Here is a 19,367-nt window from a genome sequence, read left to right on the forward strand (position 1 = left end):
CCATCAGAAAACACGATCCTGAGACACAGGAGCTTGGTAAATTCCTGAATATATTTTAAGAAATAACTCGGGGCTATTCTTAGTAAATTTACCCCTCAGGCTGAACAAACTATGGCCCTCATTCAGAGTCGATCGCAAGAAGCGATCGCTCACTCTGAATGAGGGCGGGCACTTCTTGTTTTGAAGCAGTGGCGTAACTAGGGCAGGGCGAGCGGGGTTCGTGCCCTGGGCGCCGTTGGACCGGCGACGCGGGGTGGGCGTCGGCGGCCACGGTACCGGCCCGCCCGCCCTAGTTAGCCAGTGTAGTGCCGACCGCAATGAGTGCGGTCAGCGCTACACATTTGCACGGGACCAGCGCTAGGCTTCCAGCGCCGGTCCTGTGCTGCACGCCTGAGCCCATTCCCTCCCCCTGAGCACTTGCCCAATAGCGCTTGGAGGTGGGCTCAGCTGTGCATAACACACGCATCGCCGCCAGTGATGGCGGCGATGCGTGTGTTAAACAGCAGCCACTGAGAGTCAGATAGACTCTCATTGACTGCTGCAGCACCCACTGCAAGAGCCGGACTTCCGTCCGGCTCCTGCAGTGGGTAATGGGACTGATGTCATGATGTCTGTCCCATAATGCTGAGCGCACCAGCCCGGGCGGACTGGTGGGCAGGAGCAGCATAGCGGACAGGAGCAGGAGCAGCGTGGAAGCAGGTAAGTATATTTTTATATATATTTATATTTTTAACCTATCTGCACAACGGGGGAGGGGTTGGCTACTACTGGGGGGACCTCTACTGGGGGAGGTGTGGCTACTCCTGGGGGCACCATTGGGAGGACCTCTACTGGGGGGGCTACTCTACTGGGGACTACTACTTGGGGGGGGACTACCACCGGGGGCATTCTAAAATGGGCCTATTACTAGAGGCACTGTACTCGGGGGACCACTACTGGGGGCAATAATAGGAAGGGCCACTACAGGGACCACTGGATAGGGGGGGTCACTACTGGGAGCCTGCATCAGGGGGACCACTACTGGGGGCACTGCATGGGAGGGGGGACACTAATGCTAGGGGCACTATATAAGGGGCTTACTGCTAGGGGCACTGCGGGGACCACTACAGGGGGCACTAGATAGGGGGGATCACTACAGGGTGCCTGCATAAGGGGACCACTACTGGGAAAACTGCATGGGGGGGACTACTGCTGGGGGCACTATATAAAAGGGCACTGCATGGGGGGGGACTACTACTGGGGGCACCATATAAAGGGCACTGCATAAGGGGATACCACTACTGGGCGCACTGCATTGTGGGGACTGCTACTGGGGGCACTGCATAAGGGGGAACACTACGTGGGGCACTGCATTTGGGGGGCCACTACTGTGGGCACTGAGTAAGGGGAACTAATTGGGGACTGTATAAGAGGGACCACTACTGGGGATACTGTATAAGGGGCACTACTATGGGCCTGCATGAGAGGGACCACAACTGCATACTGGGGGTACTGTATAAGGGGTACTACTGGGGTTAAGGTGCATATGGATAGGAATGTTCAGTTTGAAAATAAAGGGGTGTGTCATGTTGACACGCCCCATTTTTAAGTGACCACGCCCATTTTTTTGACGTGCGCGCACATCGGGGGGGCTCCCTTTTCAAATTTGCCCTGGGCTACAAATACCCTAGTTACACCACTGTTTTGAAGTGCTGCCTCCAGGTCGCAAACTAAGCTGTGGGTTACCACTTAGCTTGCAATCAGGGTGATGGTCGCGATGGTCATCACCATCGCGACCATCGGGGTTTACGACCAGACCCTAAGGTTGGGTCTCAGCACTCGTAAGCCCCAGGGAACTTCCTGCTCTGTTTGAGCAGGAAGTTCTCCACTGACATCATCAATGATGTCAGGGGGGCCGCCCCCAAACGGCTAGCATTCCAACTGGAACGCCTCCGTTTGGCCGGGCATGCCCCCGGCCTGCCCAGCAAATGGGGCAAGCTGTCACTCAATATCGACTGCTCGCCGCATCTGCTACGAGACCCCTAGCAACGGAGCACCCGTCGCTAGCCGAGTCTCGTGCATGCGCACGACGGAACCGGCTCCATCGTGCGCATGCTCTGTGGGGACCATCAACCTGGTTGCGAGCACATCGGTGCTTGTGACCGGGTCTGAATGAGACCCTATGTGTTCACAAACTCACAGATTCCTGATGAGAGTCTATGGGGTAAATTTACTAAGAATCGAGTCTGAACGAGTTTATTTTTTTTTTAAACTAGGATAGCATCCCCGAAACTCAGGTGATTCGATGCTTCCGAAACTCTCAAATTTACTAAGAAGTGTGTTTAGCTGAGATCGAGTTGGCCGATGGTGAAGCAGAACGAGATTTCTCACCCGAGTTGCAAGGTTAGAATGAGATTACTCACCAGAGTTTCAAGTGTCTTCTCTCAGCCAAACTCTTGCAAACAAGCAACCTGCACATATCCGTGAGATATGTGAAGGCTGCTTGTGTGTTCTACCTGTAAAAAAAAGGGTGAAAAAAAGTAGGTTCCCCCCCCCAAAAAAAAGCATAACCTGTCCCGAGCTATTCCGCTAGTCCTGGTTCCTAAAAATACAGGGAAAACTTGAGTAGGGTTACCCATATTTTAGGAACCAGCACTGGGCTGCTGAGCCTGTCCTGGTTTTAAAAGTAGGGAAACATTTTGTAGGGGTCCCCCTAATTTTAAAACCAGCACCGGACTTAAATTCGGCCAGGGTGTAATACCACAGTCAGGGGACCCTTTCACCGGATATCCCCAGCCAAAGCATTATCACCCCAAGCTGGTTATCCCACTATAAAGGTGTCCCCCCTTTCCCGAGCACCCCAGGCTTAGTCTGAAGCCCGTGGCTGTGGGTACAGGGGTAATAGTAGTGAAAATAGTGATAAACTATTGTTTTTTTACAGTGGAACTACAGGTGCCAGCATGCCTGCCCTTTGGGACTTGTGGAACTACAAGTGCTAGCAGGTGGCCAGCACCGGTACTCCTGCTGTAAATTAAATAGTGAAAAAAAACACAAAAGACACACACCATAGTAAGTACAATTTTATTACATACACCTACCACACTCACACATACTTACCTGCTGCGAGATGTTCTGCCCCCTTGACCAGTGGTAATCCCGTAGATTATACACACCATCACAATATGCAAAATACCCTATTCAATCTGCGGGAGACCACCCCCACTAAATCAACCTCATTACCATAATCCCTACAGCAGGCCAATAGTTATCAATGGGTCAAAAATTACAAAGGACATAATGGAACAGATTTTACAAATGATGAACACCTATCCAATAAACACAAAAATATGGGCAATTAATTTATTTGCCCATATTTTTGTGTTTATTTGATTGGTGAGGTGGTATTAGTATACTCTACGGGAGACTTTGATATACCTATATATATTTGAATGGGTTGGGTATGAAATACCGATGGCTTAAAAGCCGCCGGTTCAAATCCCGATGCTGGAAGCCCGACAGTAGAAAATCATGATGCCGGCTGGTAAGTATAGTAAAACTTCCCCTCTCCCCCCATTTAACCCTCCATTGGGGGTGCCTAACCTTAAGATTCCAGGGGTGGTGCCTAACCCTAAACCCTGTGATGCCTAACCCTACGCCCCCCCCTCCCCGCACCCTAAACCAAATCCACCTGGGGAGGTGCCTAACCCTAACCTTCCCGGTGGAGCCTAACTCCCCTTCCCCTAGCATATCCATCCTGGGAGGGTACCTAACCCTAACCACCCCCCTTCCCACAGCTAACAGCTCCTGACGACCGGCTTACCTACATTCGGTATGTCGGGCGTCGGGATTTCAGCGTGGGGCTAATGGTAGGCGTCGGTATTTAGACGCCTATCTTTAGTCCCATGCTGGGCTTTTAGTGTCAGGATGGGGGCGGCATTCTGGTCGCCTGCATCCTGACTACATCCCATTTGAAGTTGAACATATTGGGTTTTGTTGCATTTGTAATTGTAGTGCTAACACATACCTCCCAACATGACCCTCTCCAGGAGGGACACAATGCTTTTGTTCTGGACTTTCCTGGTAAGAGGTGGTTCAGTGTAAACACCACCCTTTACAAGCACCTGTGCTATGTCATTAAGCTGATATGAGTGACCACCATACTTTTTGTTTGCAGTCTTGAGAGGCATGAAGGGAGCCAGCATTGGGAGGATGTGCTGGTCAATATAGTGCCATGTGGAGGTTTCTGGGGTACCTATAAGGTGAATCAGCTCTCAACTTATACATGTGCTGTTATTATGCAGTACACTAATTTGTAATTATATAACCCAGAGTGGGTGCTACTATTATGTAGCAATAATTATTTTGGGGTGAGCGTTTGGGAGTGGGGCCCCCGGAGTTGTTCTGGCTGGACCTTTTTCAGGGCATCACCACTTAATTCACATAGTTTTTTTTTATCACTTTTCTAATTGTTTGTTTATTATTTATGTCATTTTAATTCTCATTTCATTTGATTTATCATTACACATCTATTCTTTACACTTCACTATTACCTTTTTTCCCATTTTCGTATGATGACCTGGGGATGGTCCTTGGCTGGAATTTTTTGGGGTACCCTGCTTCTCACACGTGAACCCCTTAATGTTAGGGATGCCAGTATAGAGGAGCCTTGATGATGGCCTGGTGCTTATTCATATATTTGCAAATGTATGTAACTAATACTACTTTTATCATTTAGGATTTAAGTATTTTTTGTTGATATTGCTGCAGTGAGCTGGAGGGAATCTTTTTTTTTTTCTGTGGTTTAGTGTAAACCCCGCCTTTTACAAGCACCTGTGCTATGTCATTAAGCTGATATGAGCGAACACCATACTTTTTGTTAACATCATGTACTTGTTCACTCGGTCCGCAGTCTTTCACTTTATTTATGTTTAAGCAGTCTCCATGGCTACAGAGGCGAAGTGATGATGTCTTGCAATGGCGCCATCCTTCTGGACACTGCCGGATGCCTGGAGCCGTGAGGTGCACGTGGTGTGGTGGTGGTGGTGTTATAAAGTAAGTGTTTTTGTACTTTACTCTTTGTACCCTGTTGAAGGAATACACAGTACTCTGAAACGTTGGTAACTTACCTGCTTCTTGCTGCATTTTTATTTGGTCTCACTACAAGTACCTTTACAGCCTGCATGTGTATTTCCTCATTGGAGCTATTTTATTCTGCATAGACTGTCTTCTGCTAATATAGCCGATGCACTACAAGTACCTTTACAGCCTGCATGTGTATTTCCTCATTGGAGCTATTTCATTCTGCATAGACTGTCTTCTGCTAATATAGCCGATGCACTACAAGTACCTTTACAGCCTGTATGTGTATTTCCTCATTGGAGCTATTTAATTCTGCGTAGACTGTCTTCTGCTAATATAACCGGTGCACTACAAGTACCTTACCTTATGCATGTGTTTTTTGCTCATTGAAGCTATTTCATTCTGCATATACTGTCTTCTGCTAATATAGCTGGTGCACTACAAGGACCTTACCTTATGCATGTGTATTTTCTCATTGAAGCTATTTCATTCTGCATAGACTGTCTTCTGCTAATATAGCTGGTGCACTACAAGGACCTTACCTTATGCATGTGTATTTTCTCATTGAAGCTATATCATTCTGCATAGACTGTCTTCTGCTAATATAGCCGGTATACTGCATGTGTTATCCACCGTAGTATTAGTGTATTTTGCATGGGCTGCTTTCTGCTATATGTAGTTTGTTTCCCCTTCATGCATAAAGTCAATACTAGTGTAACTCAGTAAAATTAAATGGGTGAATAGTGTCACTTATTGTCGTTCTAACAGTTTTTGTACTACCTGTATGTACTTGACGTTATATTGATGCCGAATTCATGCCGAGCAACAGTGTATGGTAACAGTGTAAATTGGTTACTATTGTACCTCTCGACTGTATTAAGTGTGACAACATCTCTGTGACTATTTGATGCTACAGTGCTATGAATATTTTCATTCCTTCTTTGAATAAAGCAAATTATTGTTTTCGAAGAATCTCTGTCCCAGCCTCTGTCTGCAAAAGGGGTTTTAACATCCAACTTGTTTCTCTGTCATGGTGTGTCTCTGCTGTCGGTGAGAAGAAGTATTCATAACTTTAGCAACCACACCTGAGGACCTGGTATATTACATAAATAAGAGTAATGTCCGGGCTCTTTGTAATGGAAGGTTTACTTATTTATTGAGGATGGGGCACAACTGCTGGAGGCATTGTTTAATGAGCACAACTACAGGGGGCATTGCAGAAGGGGCACAACTACTGGGGAGCATTACATAATGGGCACAGCCAATGTGGCATTGCATAAGGACCACAACTAATGGGGGTATTGCTTAATGAGCACAGCTACAGGAGGCATTGCAGAAGGGGCACAGCTACAGGGGCATTGCTTAATGGGAACAACTACAGGAGGGCACTGCATATGGGGCACAACTACAGGGGGCACAGCATAATGGGCACTGGCATTCTCAATGTATTTTATGTGGTTCTGGATTTCAATATGTATTTTTATGTGGATCTGGCTTGTTTCTGTGTATTTTATGCGAATGTGGCTATTTCAATGTTTTCTATATTGCTCTGGCTTTTTCTTTCACTTCAACAGTGAAAGAATGGGATTTTGGTACCTACCGGTAAATCCTTTTCTCTGATTCCACAGGGGACACTGGAGATTGCTTACGCTGGGGTATAGAGGCGTGGATAGTCAGAGCTGGCACTTTAAATAATTTAGAAGCGTGAAGCTCCTCCCCCTCTATGCCCCATCAGCCCTCAGTTTTAGAAAATGAAGACCGAGAGGCGATGGAGAAAAAAACAGAGTAAAAATGGAAGAGAAGAACACACAATAACCAAAGCATTCAACTTAGTGAACAAACTGAACAGGTAGGCTAAGAGCGCAGAGGTGGGCGTCCAGTGTCCCCTGTGGAATCAGAGAAAAGGATTTACCGGTAGGTACCAAAATCACATTTTCTTTGTCATCCACTAGGGGACCCTGGAGATTGATTACACTGGGGACATCCTAAAATTTTCCCCCATGGGCGGGAGCACTCTGCGGAACTTGCAGAACAAGACGGCCAAAGCGTGATGCCGAAGTAGCAACCGTATCAAATCTGTAAAATTTCACAAACGTATGAACAGAAGACCAAGTGGCCGCACGGCACAATGTGAAGTGGAAGCGCCCCTACCAGCCACCCAGAACGCAACCACCGAACGGTTGGAATGAACCGAAATGGAAGGAGTTTGACGGTCGACACCAACATAAGCCTGATGAATAATCAGCCTAATCCATCATGCCACCGTTTGCTTAGATGCTGGCCAACCCTCCAAACAGCATCATAGAGGACAAAAAAAGTGACTCCGACTTACAGAGTGACGCGGTCCTGGCAACAAAGATACGGAGAGCTCTAACTACACCCAGGGTAGAAGAACCACCCGAGTCCTGCACCACAGATGGTACCACAATAGGCTGATTTATATGGAAAGCTGACACAACCTTGGGAAGGAAGGAGGCTACCATCTGGAGTTCTGCCCTATCAGAATGAAACACAAGGTAAGGTGGTTTGTAGGACAAAGCACCCAATTCCAAAACTCTACGAGTTGATGCTAAAGCCAGGAGGAGGACCGTCTTCCAAGACAAAAACTTAAATGTCCACCTCATCCAAAGGTTCAAACATGGGCGACCAAAGAAACAGAATCACTAAGTTCAAATCCCAGGGAGCTATCGGAGGTACAAAAGGAGGCTGCACACGCCAGACCCCCTGAAGAAATGTCTGCACCTCAGGAATGAGTGCCAATTTCCGTTGAAAGAAAATGGAAAGGGCAGAAACCTGAACCTTTAAAGTTTCAAGGCGAAGGCCAGAATCCAACCCCGTCTGGAGAAAAAACAGAAACCGGCACAACCAAAAAGTCCTGGATGGAAGACCCCGACCAGAACCTCACGAGATATAAGCACCAGATGTGATGATAATGCACAGCCGAACAGGCTTCCTGGCATGTAGCATAGTGGGAAAAACTGAGTCAGGGATACCTCTACATCTCAAGATCTCGGTTTCAAGAGCCACCCCGTTAAATGCAGCTGCGTTAAGTTGGGTTGGATGAAAGGACCCTATTGCAGAAGATCCGGTCGTAGACGAAGAGGCCACGGTTCGTCTGCCAATAGGGACCGCAGGTCCGAGAAACAACCTCTCCGAGGCCAGTTTTGGGCCACGAGAATGACAGAGGCCGACTCGTATTTTATTAGTTTTAGAAGACGAGGAAGAAGTGGAATTGGAGGAAACAGGTACACAAAGTCGTAGATCCACAGAGCTGTTAGAGCGTCTACTGCCTCCGCCTGTGGATCTCGAGTTCTTGACATGTATACAGGGAGCTGATGATACAATCTCAATGCCATGAGGTCCACCTGAGGACACCCCCATTGATGTACCAGCGCGCAGAACACGTCTGGATGAAGCTTCCATTCCACGTGATGGATGTACTGGCGATTTAAGTAATCTGCTTCCCAGTTGTCCACCCCCGGGATGAATACTGCCGACAGGATTACTGACTGGTTCTCGGCCCACCGGAGAATCTGAGTTCGACTTAGTGTCCCACCTTGTCGGTTGATGTAGGTGACAGCTGTTGCGTTGTCACACTGAACTCATACCGGACGAGCTATCAGAAACTCTGTTGCTTCTGTCAGAGCATTGTAAATTGCTCTGAGTTCCAACACCTTTATGGACTACTTTTGTTCCAGAGGGGACCAGTTTGAAAAATTCCAAACTGTAGTGCCTCAAAAGCAGCTACCATCTTCCCTAAGAGACGCAGACAAAGAAGTAGGGACACATTGTTTGGTCTGAGGACCATCTGAACTAACAATCGGATGTCCCGGGCCTTGTCCACTGGAAGAAAATCCTTCTGTGATGCCATATCCAAGATCATGCCCAAAAACCATGAGTCTTTGAGATGGATTGAGATTTGATTTCTTGAAGTTGAGTATCCAACTGTGTTGGGTTAGGGTGTGATAGGTCAGCAAGACATGATGCGAAAAAAGGGATACAGATGGAGCCTTGAGTAACAGGTAATTGAAATAAGGAATTATGATCACTCCCAGAGACCGAAGTAGGGCAATCATAACGGACATGAGTTTGGTTAACATTCGGGGAGCCGAGGATTAAACCGAACGGCAATGCCTGAAACTGGTAGTGATCCTGCAATATGGCAAAACGCAGGAAGGCCTGATGTAGTTCCCAAATGGGAACATGGAGATAAGCATCCTTGATATCCAGGGATAACAGGAACTCCCTCTGGTTCCAAGCTCGCAATGACTGACTGCAGAGACTCCATTTTTAACCGATACATCCTCAGAGGTTCAAGGACTTGAGGTTTAGGATGGGTCTGACCGATCCGTCCGGTTTGGGTACTACAAACAGGTTTGAGTAAAGAAAAAACATACCACGTAGATGTTCCGGAACTAACACTGACGATACTAGTAGAGACTGGATAGCCTCCTGTAGAACCTTGGCCTTATGTGCAGGTATTGGCAGACTGTAGTGAAGAACTGAGATGGAAGTGGAACTTCGAACTCTATTCAGTACCCCAGGGAAATTAGTCTGCAAATCCAAACTTGCTGAAATTGCTGCAAACGGGATCACACCGCAGGAGACCCCAGGTGGGACGGTAGACCGTCATGCAACCCATTTCTCAGCTGGTTTAGGCTCCTGTTGACATGAGTGTGGGCGACCTCTACCTCCTCTTTGCATGTGAGCACCTCTGGCTCTACCACGAAAGTACTGTGGCGCTTGACAGGACTGAAACGAAGGTCCAGTGTAGGATCTTCTGGGAGCCGGAGCAGTTGCTGGAAGGAAGACTTCCCCCAACATGGCCTGGGATATCCATTTATCCAATTCCGGACCAAAAAGCATGTCGCCTGTGAAAGGCAACCCCTCCACTGCACTCTTGGATTCTGGGTCCGCTTGACAAGTGCGCAGCCAGAGGGCTCTGCGGCCCAAAATAGCAGAAGCCGACATACGAGCACTATGGCAGATATCCTTAGAAGCTTCTCCCATGAACACTGCAGACTCACGGGTGTGACCTGCTAGTACGCTTAACTCTGCTCTGGCGGTACCTGATTCCAGACCTGTAATCTACTGGTAGCCCAGCAACTATAGCCTTGTTAACCCAAGCGTTAACAAGCTGTGCACCTGCTGCAGTATAAATAGATCTTAGAGTTGTCTCAAACCTACAATCCGAAGGGTCTTTTAGTACTGTAGCTCCCGGTACTGGGAGTGCTGTCTTCTTAGAGAGATGGGATACGGACACATCAACAGGAGGAGGTGTTTCCCACTTCTACATAATGGATGATGGAAAAGGATAGCTAGACGGATACCGACTTGGCATCTGGAACCGCTTATCCTGTTGTTTCCAGGCCACTGAGAGCTGCTGTTGAAGCTGTTGTGAGAACGGAAAAACAGCTGAGCTCTTCGACTGGTCATTAAATAATTCACACTCCTGGGATGTATGAATTATATCGTCAGTAAATTAAGGCTATTTCTGACCGCTAAAATTAGCGATTCCACTTCGGGAGAGGTGGATACTAACTCCTCCAATTCATCAGTATACTCAGTTGCGAGGAATTCTTCGTCTGACTCTTCTGACTGTAGAACAGTCATAAGTACGCTTTTGCGTGTTTTTTTTATAGGAAGTAGAGGGTGAAGACACCGTTGTACCCATAACCTGTACTAGGGTGTCTATAGACTTTGTTAACCCCATCACCCATGGAGGTTGAGACTTACGAGCCTCAACTACCTCTGACGTTAAGTCCATCATAGCACCTACCATGTCAGTGGCCCATGGCGGAGCCCTTGAATTAGTAATATCCATAGATGGATCCCTTGCTATACAAGAATCACTTAATGTGGACCCAGTGGCATGTGGCTTTGTTTGTTTGCTGTTACACTGTGAACAGACAAACAACTTTTGAGAAGCCTTAGTTTTAACATGGATACACACAATCACCACACACACAGCAGAGTTTGACAGAAGTATATGAAAAATAAACAGAAGGCTGGAGTGGGACACAGGGCAGGAGTACATCTCACTCCCCACCCACAGATTAGGTTCCTGTACTAACACCCCAGTTCCCAGGGATGTATTCAGGAGCCTTCTCAATATGCTGCAGTTCTGTGCCTCTGAGGAGGGAGAGATGCAGTCAATAAACACAGGCAACACGCTGTTAGGGACAGCTCCCTGCCGTGTACTGTGTGTAAGTACAGACAGAGGGAGAGAGCCCGCGCTCTAAGCTCCGCCCCGTCTTCATGCTGGCTTGCCATGGCTGCCCCCTCCCCCTCTAATGGAGGAGCCCAGTGCTCACAGTCTCCTTCTATTCAGCCACTGCTCACCGCGACTGAAGAAGTGAAGCAGCTCTGTAGCGCTGCTTACACACAGGGCGGGCAGGCGCTGGAGGAGGGAGGGAGGGGGTGCATGCAGCCATACTCACTGCGCTCCTCGGCGGCTCTCTCTCAGCTGCAGCACACTCTTGTTAGTGTTAGAAGGGTACCTAAATATATGTAAAACATGTAGGAAATAAAATAAATCCTAAATAAAAGAAAATAAAAAAACATATGTGTTGCTGGATCACAGCAGATTGTGACCAGCTCCAATGGCTCATTTTCTAATACTGAGGGCTGATGGGACATAGAGGGGGAGGAGCTTCACACTTCAATATTATTTAAAGTGCCAGCTCCGACTATCCACACCTCTATACCCCAGCGTAAACAATCTCCAGTGTCCCCTAGTGGATGAAAGAGAAATGTATATTGGGAAGATTATGTAAAATGTGTATTTTCAATGTCCTGGGCTCGCCCACAGCGTGACTAAAAACGGGGGTGTGACATAAGGTCATGCTCCTGCAAATGTCATACCAAAGGCGTGCGCACAAATATGGGGTGTAGCCTTGTGACAGATAGGCCACGCCCCATTTTTGCCTCTTTCACTTGTCTACATAAATTTTTTTGGCTCTGCCTCCGACTGGTTGGCCACCCCTGTACTAGTTGCACGTGGGAGGCCATATAAAATTTTGGTGCTACAGTTTTGAATACATGTTGTGTTTGTGGGAGAGAGGCATTGAAAATTTATTGCTAGAGTTTCCATACTTCATGCACCTATTCCTTTTTCTCCAACATTTCAAGTTCTAGACAAGCAGCAATTGAACATTTAGACACAAGCAATCAGGGCCAGACTAAGGCCTGTGGGGGCTCCTGGGTAACAAACGTGTGGGAGCCCTTGTCAATAAAAGTTATATGTGTGTGTGTGTATGTATGTATGTATGTATGTATAATGCAAAGGTACTGTTATAGTGCTACACCAAAAATATCTGTGTTGATGTCCTTTTAAACAAATTTGCTAGAGTCTTCAAATACACTCCCTCTGTAGCCTAGTTCACTGACGAAGTCCAGTCCAATGAACTAGGGTATAGGTGACGAAACGCGTTGAGGTGCTGTGTGGTTCTTACATGGAATTGTCTCTTCAAAGAACTACCAATCTGAATGTAAGAGCTTTTATTTCTGTTATTTTTTTCTTTTCTTTTTATACTTTTTCTGCATACATTAAAAACTCATAGTGAAAAATACTGCACTATGAGAGCGCTTTTTCTTCCATGTACCCACATGTGTTATAAAATTGAGTCTCCAACTGAGTATACGGGGAGGAGCAGTCAGGACCAAGTGGATTTTTCTAGAACTCCAGGTGTACCCTGATAAAGTTACCCGCTAGAACTGGAATTCATACCATGAGGGAACATCACACTGGCTCCATAGAAAGACCCCTCTGATGTGCTTTTGCAATATCTGACTGAGGTACACACATTACTTACCTTTGGAATTTCTATATTTGTAAAATACTACACCAGAGAGCGCATATTTCTCACTGTCTTTTTTAGAAATATATATATATATATATATATATATATTTTATTGTAAGACAAAAAATAGGGTGACAGCGACCTCTGGTGTCCCAAGCCCATAAAATTATGACTGAGCAGTGTGTTAAAAATATAACATCAGTTTTATTTAGTAAAAACAAATCAGGCAAAAAGTATATTCCATAAAATATCACTTTAAACGTAGACTAGAAAATGGTAGAATAATAAAACAGCACTAAAAAAACTGCACTACAAAAAAAAATATAAAATTAGACACTTTTGCACTGGTAGTCAAATAAAAACGGCACTTTAAAAAAATTTATATTTTTTTTTGAAAAAGATAAAAAATATAAGTAAAAGATGGTAAGATGCTTATCTTTCAGGAGAGGTGCAGTCTGGGAAGGCCCAATGCGTTTCGTGAAATAGACTTTATCAAGGGTGTGCTAGTGTGAGTGGGACAGACCTCATATTTATACCCAGATCAATTTGTTAGGTAATTGTGACATCACTTCCGGTTTGGTAAAATGTGAGATGGATTATGTATAAAAACAGTGGTAAGATACAGGCAAAGTTTGGAATACATAAATAAAGTGCTGATGAGTTAAAAATAAAATTGATATTTGTATATGAGCATATAAAAGAGAAGACTTCCTGTCCTCAATTGCAGGAAGCTGTATGTGTCATTCGGTCAGTGCGGCTCTAGTGGTAGCGGCCATCTTGGTGAAGTCCACAGTCGGAGACAGTTTTTCTAAAGGTGTTTATCTTGCTGGTGGCCGTCTTTGGATGGCACTCAATAGTGAAAGTGTGCTCCCAGCAATATGTGTAATATCGAAAACATAGTATCAGAAAGCAGCAGTGGAATGAGGCTAGCAAATCTATATACAGTATATTGGAAAACATGGGGAAACCTCTATAATAATAATAAATAATAAGAAAAAAAAAACATATACCACTTCACAGTATTCTACAGCACCAGGGATTCCCAGGTGGTCTCTCATCCTAGTACTAACCAGGCCCAGCACTGCTTAGCTTCCAAGATCAGACGAGGTTGGGCAACCAGTGTGGTGTGGCTGTGGTTAGCAGTGTGGTATAAAGTAAAGCTAAATTTAAGTAAAACAAAGCATGACTAAAATTATGCTGCACTTTTAAAGCTATAGAAAGGGAGCTATTTCGTAGCTTTCGTTAAACCCATTCGGATAAAGTGTCTTCAATTTGTATATCCAATACAGCTCTCTCCTAGAGAGTAAATTGGAGAGATCATCTCCTCGTTCCCCAAGGGTCACCAGTTCAATCCCTTTGAAGGACAGTTCTTCCAGATCTGAGTTGTGGTGAGACAAAAAATGTTTGGACACTGCATGTGTCTATACTTTGTTCCGAATATTCCGGACATGTTCTTGGATCCGTAATTTGAGAGGTCTCTTAGTCTTGCCCACATTCTTTAGCTTACAAGAGCATTCAAGCAAATAAATAACTGAGGATGTGTTGCAGTTTATTCGGAACAAAGTACAGACACATGCAGTGTGAAAACATTTCAGAATATCTGGATATGGGAGACTCAACCTGTATACACATTTTCTCCAACAGAGGGGTGAAACAGAGGGGAACATATGGGAGAGCCATACTGGAGTATAGTACCAGCGGTAATATAATTTGTAAGAAGTTTCTTTAAGGTGAGTAGAGATAGAGGTTTTAGCAATTGCAGTCTCATATCGTCCCTAGCCTCTTCGTCAGGTGGAGGGCCAAGATCTATCTCCCAGGAAGATTCATGGGGATTATTAGTAGGGAGAGCTGCATCAATGAGAATTCCGTATATTTGAGAGATCATCCATTTAGACATGGGGCAATGTTTACAGAGTTGTTCAAAAGGAGTGAGGTCGCAGAGAAGTGGGGCCTGGGGTAAGGGGCCTAAAAAGTGTCTTATTTGGAAATATTCAAAGGGATTTAGGGATTGGGTTGGACATTGCAGTTGTAGGTCTGAGAGAGAAGCCCCTTGTGAGCTAAAATCAGTAGGAAATTTAAGGGACACTGTTATCCACTATTTCGTGCGGGCCCTATGCAAACCTGGTGGATAATTGGTTTTACACCATATGGGGGTAAGTGGAGATATAGGGGTGGTAATAGCAAATATAAATAAGTATAAAACCCATATGCGTAAAAGGAATTTAAGTGTTTGAGGAAGGTTAGAGGGAGGACGGTGTTTCTTTTGCAGGCCCCATAGAGAGGATAGGTCTGGGGAATTGATATAGCTGGATTCAATATCAAGCCAGGAGGATGTTCCGTGTGGGGAGTAGAAGGAAACAATTTGAAAAAAGTGTGAGGCCAGATAGTAGAGCTTAAAATCCGGGCTACCTCTACCTCTCTTGGAATTAGGTTTTTAAAGGATGGTCGAAGATAGCCGAAGGGGTTTGCCATTCCAAATAAAATGGTTGATAGTTTTCTGAAGATTTTGGGTAAGGGGAACAACCACTTTGAGGGTCTGGAAAAGGTACAGCCATTTAGGGAGAATATTCATTTTAACTGCAATGATTCTGCCCAGCCACGAGAGTATAAGCCGTTTCCAGGAAGTCAGATCCGCTTGTAGTTTTGTAAAAAGCTGTCGAAAATTCTCCTGATATAGTAGAACATAACAGGATGTCAAGAAGACCCCAAGGTATTTGATTTTTCTATGTTACCATTTAAGCTGTAGGAGGATTTAAGGGCCTCAGCGTCTTGGTGGGGGATATGGAGGAACATGGCCTCAGATTTAGAAAAATAGATTTTATATCCGGAGAGCACACCATAGCGGTCTAATAAATTGTAAATATTGGGTAAAGAAATCCGGGGTTGAGTGAGGGTGAGTAAAATGTCACCCTAGATAAACGTCTCTCACAAACAGAAATTAAGTGGATCCACCAATTAGGGACTCTTGTACCCAGGGGACTAAATGGGGATTTTGAATTGAAGTGCTTTTTAAATTAATTAACTTATATGAGAACGTTCATGATTGCACTTTTTTATCTATTTATAACACCGCAGAATTACATTATTTCCCTATGCATTTTTTATTGTTTCATATTTTGTTTTTTATTAATATATACATTTTATATATATATATATATATAAGTAACAAGTTCACCGGCACTCTTAATATGAGCAATAAAGGTGTATATTGCTGCGGTGCTCACCCTGGGGCTTATCACCCCTCCATGTATCCTCTCCTCAAAAAGCGGCACTCACAGACTTCAATACTCGTGCAAAAAAGTATTTACTGCATATCTATGTTTCGGGGTCTAGCCCCTTCATCAGGACATACATAAACAATGAAAATCAAACATTTTATACTTACAGACAGTGATGAACAACACCTGCAGCGCGCCTTCTCGGTCTCCGGTGTCCGGCGTTCTACTTCCGGTTCCCGACTATGATGTGACACCGGAAGTGACGCTCACTGGGTCCATAGACAGGCTTAGTTGCTAGGAGTGAACAATACAAATATAGGCCCTCATTCAGAGCCGTTCGTTAGCATCAGTACGCTCGTTGCGTTCCGATGTTGTGAAACCGCGCATGCGCTGGTGTAACACTGCGCATGTGCGTACGGCAGATTGCGAGCTTTTTTTGACTCATTCATCAAATTGCGAACAGGAAGTGACATGTGAAATGTGATTGACAGAACAGGCCGTTTTTGGGCGTTGACGGGGGTGGAGATGGGAAAACGCAGGCGTGGCGAGCGTTTTTGGGGCGTACATAAATTAGCTCATGCGAACGTCAAATGTGTTCGTACCAAGTCATACGTCACTGGCTGAACCTCTTTCCGTTCAAACTGCTCGCACAGCTTGGGGTGTGGATTACTCGACCACAATGTCGATGGGCTTGTCCTCCGGTCCGGGCCTCCTCGATGTTTCATCGATTTATCACGGCTTGTCAGAAAAACAATCAACTTTGAATTGGAAACCAGCTTGTAATGTGTTTTGAAAAGAGTTTTTTTGGTTAGCACAAAACCGTACGCAGGTGAAAATCTCAGCTGCTAATTTCAGGATTACACAATCAATTAGCGTACATTTTTAGGAATGTTCTTTACAATTTTTTTTTGGTTTTGTGATATTGTAACAATATTCTCATCATGTTTGTGTGTATTTCACCATTTTGCTTTGGCCTGGAGAATTTGCATCCTTTTTTAATTTCAAAGTGTTCCTTAAAGAAACCTTTTTTATCAACCCTTTGTTTTTTTTTATTTCGTTTTTGGCTTGTGGGCCAGGATTAACTCTAAACCATTTTTCAAATAATGTCACAATACAATGGAGAACATTTCTCAATTTTTTTATTTCATCAACACATTTTTTTAGATTTCATGTGCATTTGGCAATTAAAGTTTTTGGTCATTGTTAGCCAATAATAACTGAAAGAATTATGCCAAAAATATTGCCAGTTTTGGCAAAATTAAAAAAACACATTAAAAACAATTCACAAGAAAGGAGAGGGAAGTTTTGGCCCTAAAGGAATATGGGGCAAGCACAGAAGGAGTCTGGGAAAAGTAGCCAGTGCTGTCATCGTTTTTTTCCCCGTTTGGCTGGGTAGAGTGGGCACCAGACCGGGTCCGGGATGTCCTCTGGCTGGCCTGTCCAGAGGCAGATGTTGTGGCCTCTGGACTAGGCACAGGGCTAGGCACATTTGGAGGAATGGCTGTTGTTGGGCCAGAGGTGGAGGATCCTGATGTTCCGGCAGGAAGGGAGGTCGGCTCCACCATGTGCTTGCGAACGAGCTGCTCCAGGGCATTGGCTATTTTGATGTTGGCCCTGGTATTTTCAGCCAGGGCCTCACCAATGGTCACGTTGGCCGCAGCATTTTGCTCCAGGGCCTCAGCCACCCGTAGCAGACTGGCGTCCATCCTCTGCAGAATCTCCGTATGGTAATCCGAGTTAAAATTGAGTTCTGTGTGGAGTGCCACTGCCTGCGAGGGGGATTGCCCTGGACTGGCTTCTGCAGGGTCCTCAGCCGGATGTACTGGTTCCTCCCCTGCAGAGCCAGCAGAAATTCTGCGGCCAAGGCTCCCCTCTGGAGCAGACTCATCCGCCTGTGTCTCTGTGACAAAAAAGAGAAAAGAGTCACATTAGAATCTACATATTGTCTCAAAAACATTTCAGAGTTGGTTACATCACAACATTTACCTGGGACAACATGAGGAGCCGCAAAGTCTGGCATGTCCGTATCCATGTTGGACACGCCAAACACCTCCACAGCCTGCACACACCCCTGTGCCAGCTCTTCCAAATCAGTCAGCTCCAATGACACAGGGGTGGGGCCCCCACCTGTCCCCATTGCATGCCTAGCCCTGTCAGCCAGTTTTTTCTTCAGCCAATATTTGAAGTCTTGCCATCTGTGGGTGAAAAAGTTGGCATTATTCCTGCATTATTTGGCCCTGTATCCACTTTTTATTTTTTATTTTTTTTTTACTTACCGGCGTTTGACATCCCGGGCTAGACGGACAAAATCACCCACCCTATTGACAGCACTGGCTATCTCCTCCCACATTCTCCACTTCTGGCTTACACCCATATTCCTGTCTGCCTGTGGCAGGATGTCCACACACTTCTGAATCAAAACCTCTATCTCCTTTCTTGTGAATTGTGGCTGCCTTTTCTTTTTGGCAGCTTTGCCCGGAATACTGGGCCCAGCAGCCTCTTCCATGTCATCCTCAACACCTATTTACATTAAATTAATTAAAATTTAGATGTCAATCTTTCACTATATTCTGGTTCTAAATAATCCTTGAAAAGAAAAGAGAGATATACTTACCGGCTGCCTCTTGGCCATTGTTTGGCTGGTCTGTAGCCATTTTGCTTGTAAAAACTTGAACTACACCAGACCGTTTGTGTTTTTCTGTGACGTATTTATACATGCGTCCTTATTATTCGACCGCATCATTGATTGTGCGTTCCTATGATCCGTCCTTAATTTGAGCGGGAAACGAAACACTATTTATGGCTTTTGGCGACTCGAGTCGAGGTGGCGGGTGTTGTTTGTTGGAGGTTTCGTGGTTAGGAGTGTATTGTTGGAGGGAGTAGTGTTTGGAGGTGGTTTTTTGGAGTTGGTTCGAGGCGTTTTATTTTTCAAATTTTCCGTTCGCATTTTTTTGTGTGGTTATTTTATTGGTGGTTTATTTTTGGAGTAAGTTTTTTCCCGTCATCCTTGTTTAAATTATGGATCTACAAAATAGATGTTTTTTTTCTTAAAATATGTTTTTTTTTTGTAGTTTTTTTTTGGCTGGGCCCCAATGAAGTTTTTGGACTGTGACTTATTTATCGTGTATTGGTAAGTTTTGATTATAACTGGATTTTAAAATGTTCATGTATTGTTCTTCGCATATTTTGGACTCAGTAATTTTTTGGGATTTTTTTTGTGATCTTAAAAATGCTAACTATTTAGCGCACTTTTGTTTCCTTCTTCCCCCTTGTAAAAATGCGAACTATT

At 45.0% G+C, this 19,367-nt stretch overlaps 1 pseudogene; it reads right to left on the bottom strand.

Moving 5' to 3' along the window:
* Positions 1-13,881: 13,881 nt before the first annotated feature.
* Positions 13,882-13,998, bottom strand: LOC148513931 (5S ribosomal RNA; annotated as a pseudogene).
* Positions 13,999-19,367: the final 5,369 nt, after the last annotated feature.

Source organism: Taudactylus pleione, unplaced genomic scaffold (assembly GCF_031769625.1).
Source record: "Taudactylus pleione unplaced genomic scaffold, aTauple2 ptg000266l, whole genome shotgun sequence".
NCBI lineage: Eukaryota > Metazoa > Chordata > Amphibia > Anura > Myobatrachidae > Taudactylus > Taudactylus pleione.